Source organism: Pholcus phalangioides, unplaced genomic scaffold, assembly GCF_987345545.1.
Source record: "Pholcus phalangioides strain wild (caught in Gottingen) unplaced genomic scaffold, Ppha-v1.0 ptg000015l_1, whole genome shotgun sequence".
Classification (NCBI taxonomy): Eukaryota; Metazoa; Arthropoda; class Arachnida; order Araneae; family Pholcidae; genus Pholcus; species Pholcus phalangioides.
Genome location: NW_028301608.1, coordinates 29,312,501 through 29,327,632, shown reverse-complemented (window position 1 = coordinate 29,327,632; position 15,132 = coordinate 29,312,501). Strand labels below are relative to the sequence as shown.

The following is a 15,132-nucleotide window of genomic DNA, read 5'->3' as shown; positions in this document are numbered from 1 at the left end:
ACATGAAAGTAAATGACGGATTATTGGATCACTCTTTTCTTTAGTCTCTTCTTCGTCCGAAGCTTTTGTAAATCTTCTACCGGTGATTCGTGGTTAAAGTAAAAGAAAATCACCAGCCATAAAAATTTTAGGAATAAGTATATTCGAATGGGGTTTGAAAAATATTTATTTTCTTACGGAATGAGATATTTATTATACAGAAAAAAAAAAATTATTGGACCTGAACCTTCCTACAATCTCTTCTGCGTTCAAAACATTCCTAAAGCTTCAGCCGGCATTTCTTAGCTCAGGTAAAACAACTTCACCAATAGTGTTTTATTCACCAAAATCATCATCACAACGAAAACCTAATGTAGGGGTCACTAACAGGAAAATTCAGAAATGAACTATTAGTCATGCATCCCCGCTTGCATTGTATAGAACTCTGATTTGCATATTTCCAAAAGAGATTTCCAAAAGATTTCCAAAAATTCTAAAAAAGATTTTAGAAAAATGATTTTGAGACAGTACATCTACTAATAAAAAAGTCCCGGAAAACTCGGACTTATAGTGACCCGATGTCAATGATACGTGTTTTTTGTCAAAAGGGTCGCTGTTCAGAAATTTTGGGAACCACTATATTAGAGAATCGGGGCTCAAATTTTATATGAAATGAGTTCCTACGATTATAAAGAGTTATAATTACGAAATTTATAGAAAAAAAAATCCGTTGCTGACTAGAAAAAAGAAGGACGCTTTTATATATTTTTCGTTTTTCGCAACACAACATGGCATCCATAAACAATTCTGTTAGGGGTCGGTATTTTTTTAAGGCACATGTTCAACTCATATGAAGTAATAAAAGAGTACAAGGAAGAAAAGTGAAATAGGTTTTCCTGGTAAAATTCCAAAAAAATGAGTGAGTTATTTTTTTCTCAGTGTGTCTTGGAATTGTGTATGTTGCCCGCCATTCCCTGTTTGTTAGATAAGACTTTCTCTCTCTTCGGGGTAAAGTTTGCGGTTCTGAACTTGGAAATATTGATCTTGCAATTAAGTTGAATAATTTCCACCAGGAAACTTCCTCGCCGAAAAGTCAATTTTGTTTTGTTCGGGTTATTGATGATGCTTCTTTTTTTCTTTTTCTTTTCTGGCATAAATATTGCTTTAGCATAATGAGTTCCCGCTCGTACTCTTTTTTTTTTGTATGTATATATTTTGATCAGCCCCCTGATTCGTTACATCGGAACAGTGATTACGAAGCGGAAGTAACGTTGCGATATAACAGCGGAGAAATAATATCAGATGCCAGCTTTTTTTTTCTCTTTATTAAAAAGAAGAGCAGAGAGAGAGAAAAAAATTGTTCGTGTACTGGTTCACGAATTTTATCGATTTCTGGAATTTTCCGAGCATTTTGATCGAACATCGAGGAAACCAAATACCTGTCAAATAGAAGTAATGCGAAACGTGTGTGCTCAACAAGACAACTGGATACAGCGTGTTTTACGGAACATTCATTTAAAATGCCTGGGAGATTTTTTGAATTCCATGTTACTCTTTGTTAGTTCAGTCACAACCTTATCATATATTTATGTATTTTTCAATTAGCATCAGAGTACCCCGTGAGCTATTCTGTAGCCACTCGATATACTCTCATTCTAATTTCCACTTGAGATCTTAGCAGTCTCTTGTACAACCCAGGCTATCTCTGCTGATCACTTTTTCAATAAATATTCTATACGTGGTTTGTTAGAAAAGAATCGGACCTTTTTAATTCATAACCCAATGAAGCTAGGAAGGCGTAGTTTGATGCACGTATGTAGGCCATCCTAGTGCGGATGCTTTAGTTTTTACCTGCCTGCAGAAGCCGTCAGTCGCCGGCAGACAGCTGATGAAGAGGAGATGTGAGTGCCGTGCATTTGACGATCAGAGAACTTGTAGACGAGGCGAACATTAGCATCGGGTCCGTTCATTCCATTTTGACTTAAAATTTGGTCTTCAGGAGATGCACAATATAGCTGTAAATGGTGGAAATTTCCGACCAATGTGTGACCACACGGATTGGAAGATCAGGAAATAAGGTGACTCCTGCCACTTGAGTCGGGAGCTGGAATGTCCTGGTCATTCTCTTCTACCAGCCTTCTAATACCATGCAGCCTCCAGCAAATCACGATCATTGCCAATGATAGAGCAGCTACACTACTCGGCCATGACCAGCCTTGAAACGTATTGGATGTGACTTTGAATGGCATGACTGTGGCCTCGGCATATCGAGAGGAATTGCCCTCAGAACCAGGGTCATCCTAATGTATGGGCCAATCCAGGAATAACCTGGGGAGAGGGTCTCACGTCCATCAGGAAACCCACACGATGAGATGTGGTATTACTTTTTCGTAGAGTAAGATTGTAAATACGGTATATAAGCTGTTATATTCAGCTAAGTATCACTCCCCTCCCCGAGAACGTCACTGCGCATGATGTTGAGACAGCCCTGCGTAGAACTCGAAAGCTCAATGAGTACCAGCCCAGTTGTCCAGAGACACATTTTTTATTTATTGTATTCATTCATCATTAATTTACTGGAAAAATACATTTAATAAGTAGAAAGGGTCTCGCTTCTGTATGGGAATAAAATATTGTCCTTGGCGGAAAAAGGCTAAGAAAAACTGAGACAATCTTCCTATAAGTTTAGTATTCAGCTGTAAATTCCACACAACTTTAAAAGGTCTACCTCGGTTGACCCATAATTTCATATTCATATAGTTATTTGTTCATGAATATGATAGAGAAAAATATAACGCATTTTGACTTTTTTTCCACAAATAAATAGATCTGGCTATGATTCAGAGCTTTTAACACTTAGAAAAAAAGTAAAAGTTTTTACCACACACAATACCACTTAGTTGTACTTATATTGTACATTTCTATCAAAAAAAAAAAAAAAAAAAGAACAAGGAACGGAAGGAGCTGTGTCGTGGCACAGCCACTAGGTTGAAGCTGTGGAATACGTCAGTGGGGCAAAATGGCGAATGAGAACGAAAGATATAATCAATTACAGCACTGTTTGAAAAATTCAATTTCATACATCAGAATGATGACGTTTCGTGGCAACAAGTACAAATGCACCATTTTATAAGTACCATCACATCTAAGGCCGCTACTGAATACTTTGCTAGCCAGGAGCAGGGACGCTTTTTTTGTACGCTCGTGCAATATAAAAGGACTAGCTAACCTTTCAGCCGCGGGCGGTTTTGAATTCCTCTGTATAAACTCAGGAGGTATTTTTATCCGCTATGTATGTATAACGTAATAATAGCGTAGCCCATCGGATCGAGTGTTAAAGAGTGAATTTGGATCACCCGAAAAAATGTATGTAGTCGCCCCGGAGTACGCCCCCCTCCCAGAGCTGGGTGCCTAGGCATCCTATACAGTGTATATATCCTATACATCCTACACAGTGTCGATAAAATGATGTGAACTAATAAATGGACCCCTTGAGCGAGAGTATAAAACTGTCCTGCACGATCACTGATGAAATGAAGCACACAACCACAATGAATGACGCATCTGCTCGCGTGGCGGCAATATTTGAGAGTATTGTATTAGCTTTTGCTACGCCCAAGTGCCATGTGACAGCTCAATTCTTTCCTTTTTTAATTTTTTGCCTAAGTATGTACATTTGTAAGTTTTTTCTTTTATTATTTTTTAAAAATGCGTTTTATTGCCGTGTATGTAACACACATGAATTTTATGTATATTAGAGCAACCGACACCGTGCAGCCCCTCATCCAGGGCAATGGCTACAATTCAAGATTGTTGATAGAGCTTGGGGCTGTCTACGGTATGAAATGAGATGGGCACTATAATAAGCATTGCTTAGAAGCAAACTTCTCAATTAGCTTCACAACGCATATACGCACATGTTCACGTGTAATTTCCTTAAAAATTCCATAGAGGAATATGGACGACGTGCATGTGTGGTATAGTAGTAGTAGTGATGGTGTTGGTCGATGAATGATTATAATTAAACGTGTCTTTTGAAACTTGAGCTTTTCAAACGTTAGGAATTGAATGTTATGGCCACAATAGTATATTTATTCTGTGACGGCATTTATTTATGATTTAAATCGGCAGTCTGGTAGAATTTATGTAGATTCAATCAACTCTATTTTGATGATGAGAGACAACGACACTAAGTCTCTCATCTACGGGCGTCGAGAAAACTTTCAATTGCTATTCAATCGAAATCGGAGCACTTTATTAACGCTCAACAAAATTTAATTAGCTTTATCTCATTGCATATGAATTAGAATCTGTTATTTAATTTTATAACTGGGATTCGTCAAGCGTAATATATAAATTTTAATCTTATCATTGTGATATAAGATTTAATATATATCAAGTCGAGATTAATCGCTTCATTTACTCTTATTTTCCTGGTCGATGAATTTTCCGCAGAGTTTCTATAATGTTCGGTATTAATCCCTGAAAATGCAATGGGATATTTAAACTTTTTTACTTCTAAATTTTTAAATTTTTAAATTCAAAATTAGGATTGGTTGAAAGCTTTCGGCACACTTGTTAGCACCACTTTCTCGGTCGAAATTCGGGCTTTGTAGGATTAGCGCAGCACATCAGTGGAGCAAAAATGCAAGATCCCAGAAATTCATCCGAAAATTCGTTTTAATTGCTCGTGATCCCCGTGCGTGTAATCATTGCGTCATCAGCATTAGCGTCGAGTTCGGGGTGTGATTAGCCTCTAGCGTCGGAAGTAATCACTAATCATCTTCCGGGGATTATAACCTAGGCGTCCAGGCGTATTCGGCGTCACATAGAATTTCCGGTTCAGTAGCGTAGATGTCATTCGGATTCGCCTCTGTCAACATCGATGCCATAAGCTGCTCGAAGATGAATGGGAGCGTCATAGGGATTTTCGTTCACCCGCTCTAATGTATAGAACTCTCATCAATCTTCCCAAAGTGCTCAACACACACACGCACACACACACACACTTCTTCCTTAGACATATCATAACGAAACGCGACGTGAAAGGTAATTGCTCGAGACCTCCGTATGAGACATTTGTTTACTTTCCACACTCCCGCTCTATTTTTGGATCTCAAAAAATCTCACTCTAAATGCCATATGCTTACCTTAAAAATTTCTGTTGTGAAAGAGAAACTCCCGTACGTATAATGTACGGGCATAATTTCTTGGTCTAAAAACCTTTGATGTCAAATGTTTATATCCACACATATCCATCACTCTTGGTAGAGTTACCGCAAACAACATCCGCATAAGCCAGCCATTCTTCAAATGTCAACTTCATTTACGATCCGCTTGTTCCTCCTAAAGCATCACCGGCCAATAAAATAAAAGTTTATTAGGCTTCTCTCAAGAAAGAGAGACAGGTTCAACGGATCGTGATGACGTGAGACTTTGCTTTTGTCGAATATCCTCACAAAAAAATATATTATGCGTCAAAATATATTACCAGTGACATATTAAGTGGCACGAAATTTCTGTCAAGAAACTTTACTTTCTTTAAAAGTGGAGAAAAGAAGCTTTCGCTTGTATTTCTTACTTTATTGTTTTCCGTTTTCACTCTCTACATATGTCATACCAATGTTACTATAACATTTATATAAATCGGTTTTGGAAGAGAAATATATGAAAAATATAAACAAATAATTTATTTCAAGGTTCAACCGTTTAAAAACGTAGTAGGTTTTATCAGATAAATATATTTGTAAAGAAGTACTGTCTGTGGCGCTTTAACAGATAAGTCGAAGGGGGTCTTCTTCCGGAGCCCCGATTAAAATAGCACAACCCCTGTCCCCTAATTATCGAATTGCGGTTTCGTTGATTCAAACCATTGGGAGAGTTACCGCAACTATAGATTCAAACTATTCCAATAAATTATATCTGGAATTATATCCTCAATAACTTTTGAATTTTCACATTTACTCAGAAATTATTTCTTTCCTCAGATAAGAAATTTTATTATTTCTAATATTGTTTCTGTTAAAAAATTGTAATGCTTTTCATTTGATTTATTCTGCATTTTTATTCGTTTTAAAATCATTTATTTAATTAAACGAGTTTTGATTGATTCTGATATCATTTAAATAATTAATTACAATGTTATTAAAATAACTGAGGTAGTTCGCTAATATTATTGTAGTGATTAATAATATTGGAGAATTAATTCTGATTCGATAATTTAGAATTAATTCCGATATTATTTCTCATTTTTCATCAACTTTGAAATCAGTTAACACGGAATATCATTAATTTTACAATTACTTTTTCCAATGATTTTGAATTTATTTCTTTCATTTATTCTAAAAACAATTTATTTTCTTCATTCATACATCACAAAAAAACGTGCTAGGTCACACATATACGAAAAGAATTGGGTTATACGAGTTCGGGGGGGGGGGGTGCTCTGAGCTAGCTAGTCAGGGTGCTTAGAGGACCCTTCAACAATATGCATTCAAATATCAGATTCAAAGTAACATGTACAAGTACACGAAACTGCGAGACTACAAAAAGAATATAGAAATTTAAAAAAAAAAATGAATTGAGAACCCTGGCGTGGGACCTAAAGGACCCTGATTAACGTTAATTTGGTGCAATCATTTGGTTTATCGTGTATACTTTTAGCGTAAAAATATGGAATGCTTCACGATTTTTCGTGCCATCCTTGTGCAGGGGAAATGCTAATATTGTTTGTACCGTTCCAAGTTCACGTAGTATACATTCCGCCGAAGCGAGTATTCCACACCAGAAGCGCCGTGGCCGGTGTGGACGAGGTTTTATATAGCTAAAAAAGTTGTTAACACAAACCATAGCTGACATTTTACTCACTCGGTTAACTAAGGGCAGGCGTGGAATTCGAAATACCTCCTGACTTCTGTTTCGTGTGAGCATGCCAATGTAGAACATACACAGTAAAATACTTAATTGTGATGAAATTCTTACTTTTGTCCGTTTAAAAAAAAAAATCTGGTTTTCATGTTTGCGATTGAATAACAGAACTTATTGACCAAAAATACTGATCTTACTGAAAAATTAAACGGTATTAATCATGCAAATCCTCTCGTAGTTCTTGTGCCTAATTTATACTTGTATGATACGTGACTGTACATTCAGAAACCCGCATTCACTTTCTTTTGGTGTAGTAATAATCAAGCGAATGCAGCCAACTTCTACCTACTAACACCATATATCAAGATAGAGGAGAAAAAAGAGGGTTATGTAAGCACCCATTTCGAGACGCATTCTGGAAGAGAAATGACCGGGTACACGCCACAGCTTGCTTAGCACGTCTCATCACAAGTATCATATACTATCGGGTGACGTTAATTTCCTGTAAAAGTGTTCTGCCATTACAGCAGTCTGTCTGTGTGTTGTAGGGAGAGAATTCTCTCACATAATCCCGTAACTCGATTTGCTCATCGCTGAGAAATAGCCTTGCATATACCGAATACTAGGACTTTTTTTCGAGGAGATAAATAACAAATAACCGACAAAGGCCGTCCTTTTCATCAAAACATTTAACTAAAGCAAAAATTGGACAGCAATGGAGATAATAAACATCGTGCATGGTATCAATTTATGCAGTCTTTAATATGAAGGTGGTTCCAGGCGTAGACCCAGGAGTCTGAGCAATATCATCGTAATCTCCCTCATTGCCCGGTCATGAAAGTGTAGTTACTGATATATCCTTGTCTGCCCAACTACTGGAGTAGTCACAAATCTTCTTGGCTGCCAGTGACGAAAATGTGAAAAAGTTGCCGAGGGTTCCTTGGATGGACAACTTTAGAAGTAGAATGACTGTAATATCCGTGACTTTCAAGTTATGGAGGTGGAGTAGCAGTGATATTTTCAGCTGCCCAGTGAGTGGAGCAGAGTCACTGTGATCTTCTTTACTGTCAGGTGACGTGAAAGAAGCCAATGCGAGTTAGCCCCTTAGCTGTCCAATTACGGAAGCATATGGTCACAATATTCTCAAAATCTACATTTTGATCTATTGCAGATCTATTTTCTATCTCTGATTCCCAGGTGACGAAAGTAGAGTTACTTTGATCTAACGAGCTGTCTGTTGACGTGAGAATAGTCACTGTAATCATCTTGGCTGCGCAGAACAGAAACGGATTTGTTGTAACATCCGTGACTTTCGGGTGATTGATGTAGAGTCGCAGATTCTCCTGGGCTGTCCAGTGAGTGAAGTATATTCACCGTGTTATCCTTTGTTGTGGGGTATTAAAAGTGTAATCACCGTGATCTCTTTTTCTGTTGGATGGCATGAGAGAATCAAGTCACTATGAGCTCTTGAGCTTTCCAACGACAGTAGCAGTGTCATTGTGATCTCCATGACTGTCAAGTGAGGAAAGTGTAGTTACTTTCATATATCCTCGTTTGTCTGTTGACGTGAGGATCGTCTTTGCGATGTCCTGGATTGTCCAGTGACGAAACGGAGTAGTGACTATTATGTGACGAGAATGGTGTCGCATTATTTCTGTGAGAGAGAGTGATCCTTAAATATTATCTTTTGTCAGGTTATTTTCGCACTTTAGCGGGGTGGTTCCATATTTGTGGTGGTTTGCAATACAAGAACCAAGTTCAGTACCAGTAAATTGGCTGATGAGTTGATGTAATGTATTCGGCTATCCCGTCACGATAGTGGGGAGTAGGAATAAGTCTTCAGATCACGCAATTGCGCAAGCGTAACGTCTACGAGTCGAAACTCTACTGAATTATGGCTTCTCAGTACGAAACCACACATGGCATGAAAGCCTTCGTTCTTGCATGTGAATGTGGTCATTGTTGTAAGATGTGACAAATATTTTGATGTTTAGCTGATAAAGACTCAGGACGTTACATTCTAAATTCTGAGATTATTGAAATATTAAACAAGGGGATATTAATAACATGTTCCTGATATTTTTATTTTCCATCATAGAAAGAACGTGCTAGTCACTCAGAAACGTTCCCGTACAAATGATAATGGACACGCAAAGTGATTTCTTTTCTACTCAAGAGAAAAAGTGGGAATTTTTTTTTCGGTCGTGTCTGAGAGCTGAAGGAAGATTACCATGATGATGACTGAAATTGAATATTCAAGTTCTCGAGTTGTCGAGATTCGTGGCAAACACCTTCGCCGTTTCGTTGAAGTTAATTGCCCATAAAATATTAAGTATAAGAAAGTTAATTTGGATAAAAGTAAATCTCCCGCTACGTTAAAAAACACGCATATCTTTTTCTCATACTTAATTTACATTAATGGAAAGGAGAACCTTCATACTGAAAAAAAAGCAACATGAATATTTCATTTAAATTGACTTCCTTGTTGGAAATTATTATTAATAACGTGGAACTAAAACTCGTGATAAAAGCATATTTAGAATGCATAGGGGGCTACTCGGGAGAGTATTTTTGGCTATTTAAATCAATAGTTACATTCATTGTTTTTTTTCCAAGTAACAATGTTTTAGCTTGCAATAGCCTATTTGTGATTGCTTTGTAAGCTAAAAAAAACCAGGCTTTGATTTATTATCAGTGCTATTGGGTGCCTCCGACTATTTTCCGACCAAGAGGAATGAGTATGAAATTCCCTGCAGTTAAAAATTGGCTATGCATGCCATCGACACCAATTATGTTCTGGAAGTGTTTTTTTTTTGTCAAATTTTTTCCACTGTTGTTTAGTTTAAATGATTTATGGTACGTTGTTGCCATCTATGCGTGTGGAATTTTAAACCACCTTTCTTCTTTTTCCAAACAAAAACTCTTATCAATGTTTAGAACTTCACTGCAAACGACTTTTTCAAATATTGAATGGTCGATTTATTTATTTATTTATACTACTTTGTTGGCACTGGGGCCTATACAAGAGGATGGGATTGTAAATGACAAAGATATTGTTTAATATTGGACAATAACTAGTGATAGAGTGGCAGATTCAACAATAGAGCTTGGGAGTTTGTTCCATTCACCAATGGTATTGGGAAAGAAGCTGTATTAAAAGCAGTCAGTGGAAGCAACAATAGGTTTTAATTTAAGGGAATGGTCGAGTCTTCTAGAGAGATGTAGGATGGTTTGACTAAGATAACAGAAGTATCTATGTTGAATTGACCATGCAAAATTTTATGTAACAATGTAAATTGTCTTTGTCTTTTGGCGCACTTCATATTTCTAAGAATGTTTCAACATTTCTGAATGCTTATAGTCCCCATTATGCAACAGTGTGGGAATCGTAATGTATCCGCATTGTAGGATACAGGTTCGAACCCTGACGGCAATGTGGTGGTCGACTGGAGTTCGTTTCTTATGGTTTCCATCTTCAAGGAGCAAATGCACAATCCGGTCCCCCATTTAAAAATGCTTCTTCACAGATAGCAATCAGGACAACATTATTCACATTTAACGCTTGATACAACAGGAAAAATATCCTGCCAAGTGTTTTTGCTCTCTGAATTCGTAAGACGGATGGCGGCACGAGAACATGACTGTCATTCTCGGAAACAAACTCCATTTAAGGTACGTAGCAAGTACATTTTATATTCCGACATGCACCAATCCGTTAGAAATTCCTCAGACTTATATTTAGGAAGAACATAAGTGGTCTAGTAGTTTATTAGTAGTGATTTTCCAGCAGCTGTGTATGGACTATCAATACAAGAGCCAGGGATCAATTCCTGTAGGTCGCACAGTGAGGGTTGGCAGAAGTATTTATTCAACTTCAAGGAGCGTATGCGCGCGAGCCAGTCTCCCATTTGAAAAAGTCTCTCCACAGAAAACAGGCAGATAGACAGACAGCATAGCGCAAAATACGTAAGTTCAGGTATCTGTCAATTTCATTGCTATTGTGTAAGACGAATGGCAGCGATTCCCGTTCCCGAAACCCGCAAAGATCTGGTACGAAACATTCTACAAAAATGGATCTGGTATAAAAAGTAGTGTTGAAATATCTAGTATATAATACGTCGGCATACAGCCAATCCTTAACCCAGTAGTTTTCCAACTTTTGTCTTTCGCAACTCCCCGGAACAATTTATGGTACATCCGCTGCTCGCCAGAATATTTATTAGATATTTTCAGTTATAAAATATCCAATTCGAAGCATGAATAGGCGCACAAATGAGTATCTCTAGCTCACAGCGACGTCCTAATCAAAGGTTGGCAAGGCCCCTAGAAACCATCACGCATACTTTCAGAAACACTGCCTTAACCCTTCAGGCCGTCATAGCAGAAATCACTACTCTCTGTAAAATGTTGTTGTTGCTGTTGTAGTTGTTTTTTTTCATGAAATATGCATTTTGCTATTTTTAGCAAGTGCAAAGTAAGAGGCATAGGAAATATGTAGTATTAAGAGATCAGGTAAATCCCTATATTAGTTTATGTCCTCCGAATAACTAATATATGCGATGAGTTCCAAAATATATTATATTTTGAATATAATATATATTTTGAGTGAAATATTAAAAAAAATATCGTTGTAGAGCGGGTTTATCTCCACAAAAAACATCGTTATAGAGGGGTTTATCTCCGCAAAAAACATCGTTATAGAGGGGTTTATAATCACCATAGTAAAGGATATCGTAGTATCGAGAAGCCTTCAGCATTATTAGACTATAGACCAGAGGTCTTCAATCTTTTTCTACTCTTGAACACTGCTTTTAGCTATCATCAAAAGAAGAGCACCCTGACGTCAAGTTTGGCATACCAATGCGTGAAATCAGGATGATTTCAATACTTGAATGCAATTTGTACAACGCATTTAATTGGAAAGTTGATCAAGTGCTCGAGGGCACAAAATTGACACGAGCACCGAGTACTATGGGTACTTCATAGAGGACAAAAGCAGTATTGTAAATTCTCATTGCAGTATAATGTTTCTTTTCTCCATTAATTGAAGACCCATATCAATCAAAAAGCATCTGATATTTTCTTCATTTTTAATTTAAATCGAACGAGATTTAAATTAAAAATTACTCTTTTCATAATCATTTAACTCTTTCTCATAATTTTTCAAGTCTCGAGAAATAAATGCATGTATCACCATTATCCGCAATATATTTCGAATATTTATTTACAAAAAAATTAAAATTTAGGAATGTCTCAATTTACTATTATTAAATCTGGAAAAAAAAGAATCACCACGGATTCAACTAATAAAGACATTCCACTCAAACTAATTCGAGGGAATAATTCATCTTGAAAGCGCATTACGAGACTCGTCTAATCACTCAGAGTTTTTTATTTTACAAATTTCGGAAACTAATGTTTAACATTTTCCGATGAATTCCCGGAAGAAACTGGAGTTTTGATCAAAACACATTACGATAAAATACGAAAAGATAATCTTTCCTCCCCCCACCATCATATATCACTTGCACAACTCGTACTCCATCACCAAATGAGAATGCATTTCCAACTGGAATTAACAATATAATTCATAGAAGTATGTATATTTCTAATTTATAAACAAATATTTATATCAAATATCTGAAAAAGAATAATAAATGGATGTGATTGGAATGAGAATCGCAAGATTGGAATTGGTATAGCAAGCGAATAAATATGAGGGGAAAAATTTTCTATAGGGTATATTAATGTTTATATCAGGACAGAAAATTTAACTGAAATAGAAAAGAAGGGAAATGGATTAATAATTTATACCTTCTTTATAGCGTTTTTTTTTCTTTTATTTGAGATGTTTGTTTTTCCTTATCGCATTTTTAAGTGAATTCGTGGAATTCCTTCGTATGGAGAGTGCTTATTAAATGAATGATTTAAATTCTGCTTTTGAGAGGGGGGCAATAAAATTTTCATTTCCAACCAGTTGAGGTCTGAATACAAATACTAAAGAGATGTTTATAATAAGGATATATAAATTTTCACATTTTATCGTTTTTGTCACATTACGGTCATTTTCTGTATATTTTCTTCCAGTTCAAAAACTGCTCAACAGGCGTTCAAAAATTACCCTGTACCAGTTTTAAGAGTGAAAATACAATATGTAACGCAAAATGAAAAAATCTAAATTTTTATACGGTCCTCCTTGTGCTCTGATTTCCAATCAGGAAGTTGTTGCCCCTTCCCGTTTCTCCTGATACAAACAAAAGAAATTCCATGTTTCTCTGAATAACTGTGTGAAAGTGATTTTATGTCTAGGAATTGGCATCTATGCTGATATAGAAGGCAGATGGCATCACTTTTTGAGCATCTTAAATAATAGAAGATCACAAATAAATAAATACAAATTATTTTGTTTCCGGAATGCACCAATTCATTAAGTTTACGAGTTGCACGTACGGTGCACCCGCATTAGCCGCATGCGTGTGTGTTGGACATGAATGTAAAAGATTTCCAAAATACTTCCATATTCAATGAATATATCGACCTGTATAAAAATGATACACATATGTATTGTATTTCAATTATACGTTAACAATTGGAATATTTTGAGGGGGAAATCAATTTAATTTCTCACAATCAGGAAAATGTAGAGTATTGGCTTTCAGGATTTATACGTTTACCCAGTCCATATCACATTCTCTGAGATACAGAAGAGTCAGAGAAAAAAATACAAAATTCAAGAAAATAGTGGATTTTTTTTTCTCCCATGTGACAAAGTCATAAAACTTACAGAAGACAGAATATATATATCGCTGCCTCTCAGAAATAAAGAAAACAAGGAAAAAGGAACCAGAGAAAAGCAGCATACGAAAGTAAACTGAAGAATCCGCTATATTTTTCGCGGAAAGAAAATACTGTAGAGAAAGTGTCTCCCCATTCCATTGCCATCCTAAAACTTTTATATATTTTGTTTTTGTTTGTTTGTGTTTCGCTATCTCACTATGCACGCATGCATTTTTATCCCTCGGCTTTAGTTTTCCTAATTTTGTGGCTCCAAGGAAAGGTGATACAAACCGAACATAAAGATGGAAACTTCCAACAGGAGATAAGCAGCACAGAAAAAAAAAATAAAGTAAGGGAAGCAAGAGCACTAAAACCTATCTAAATATAAAATGACCATGAAGAAGAAACTGTAGAAGACATGGAGGTGCATTACCACCACCGACAAGGAAAAAGAATGGCATCTGCGGCTGCGTTTGTGTGAGTTTCATTTCACAATCCAAGCCTCGGAATTTTTCTTTTGAAAATGCTCGTAACACTGAGATTGTGAGTGTCGTTTTCTTTCCGGCATGTATCGTTGATGGCGGGAGTAACAGACCGGATGGGATGGTTGTTGTTGTTGTTTGTTATACACGGCAATGGCTTTAGTTTTACTAGAAGGAGGGTAAAGGGTTAATTCTAAAGCCCGGCGATATGTCCCTCGTTTTCTTTTCTCTTGATATCGAATTTGGACAGTTATGTCCCACGTGATCTGCAATAAAACTTCCCCCTTTGTTTCTTTTTTCTTCCTTTGTAGGTTATAATAGACGAAAGATGCTTCAAATCGATTTCTGAGCGTGGCCTACGACTTTTCTTACATACATAAGGCTAACGTAGATGTTACATTGTAAATGCAAAGAATGTGTATATATGGAGAGAAATAAAGTATTTTGTGAGATCACCAGAGAGAAGCAATTTTCTTTTCTTTTTGATTAGCTTCATGTTTCAGATTCTTTTTTTTTCCTCTAATTTCCAGAAATTTCTAAATTTTGTACTTCCGTAAACAAATGTGCTAGTCTGATTTCTTTATGAGTTTCCCAATGCAAATACAAAGGCCACAACGGGCAAAATGCATAACGATGTGACTGAAAATAGATGCCCATAAAAAATATGGATTTTTAACCACTCGAGTATCCATCGTGGAACTATGCGTCGATTTTCTCTCCCACTGATTTTAATAACTCCAAGTTTATATTTCAAGGAGTCAATCTTTGAAACATGATAAATAATGTGATTTATGTTGAATAAACCGAACCTAATCTTAAAGGAACACCGAAAAAGAGTCATTTTTGCCGTACTGGCAAAATCAAATTGGAAATCTGGGTTAGGTCGGAACTCTGTTTTAGTCAAGCAAATATATCCATACAAATAATAATAGCTGCTGAACATATAGACTATGTAGCCACATTCGGATACATACAACCCTGTAATCATAACTACGGTGATGCATTTTGATCTACAAAAATGGGGAAG

At 36.4% G+C, this 15,132-nt stretch overlaps 1 protein-coding gene and 1 non-coding gene across 2 annotated transcripts in view; both read right to left on the bottom strand.

Annotated features, from left to right (window-relative positions):
* LOC149075777 (nephrin-like) overlaps nt 1–15,132 on the bottom strand; it is a 154,345-nt gene that overhangs the window by 123,044 nt on the left and 16,169 nt on the right. The window lies entirely within an intron of this gene.
* On the bottom strand, nt 6,646–6,756 carry LOC149075778 (U6 spliceosomal RNA). The gene has a single exon (XR_016194223.1). It is a non-coding gene; the product is annotated as a U6 spliceosomal RNA (small nuclear RNA).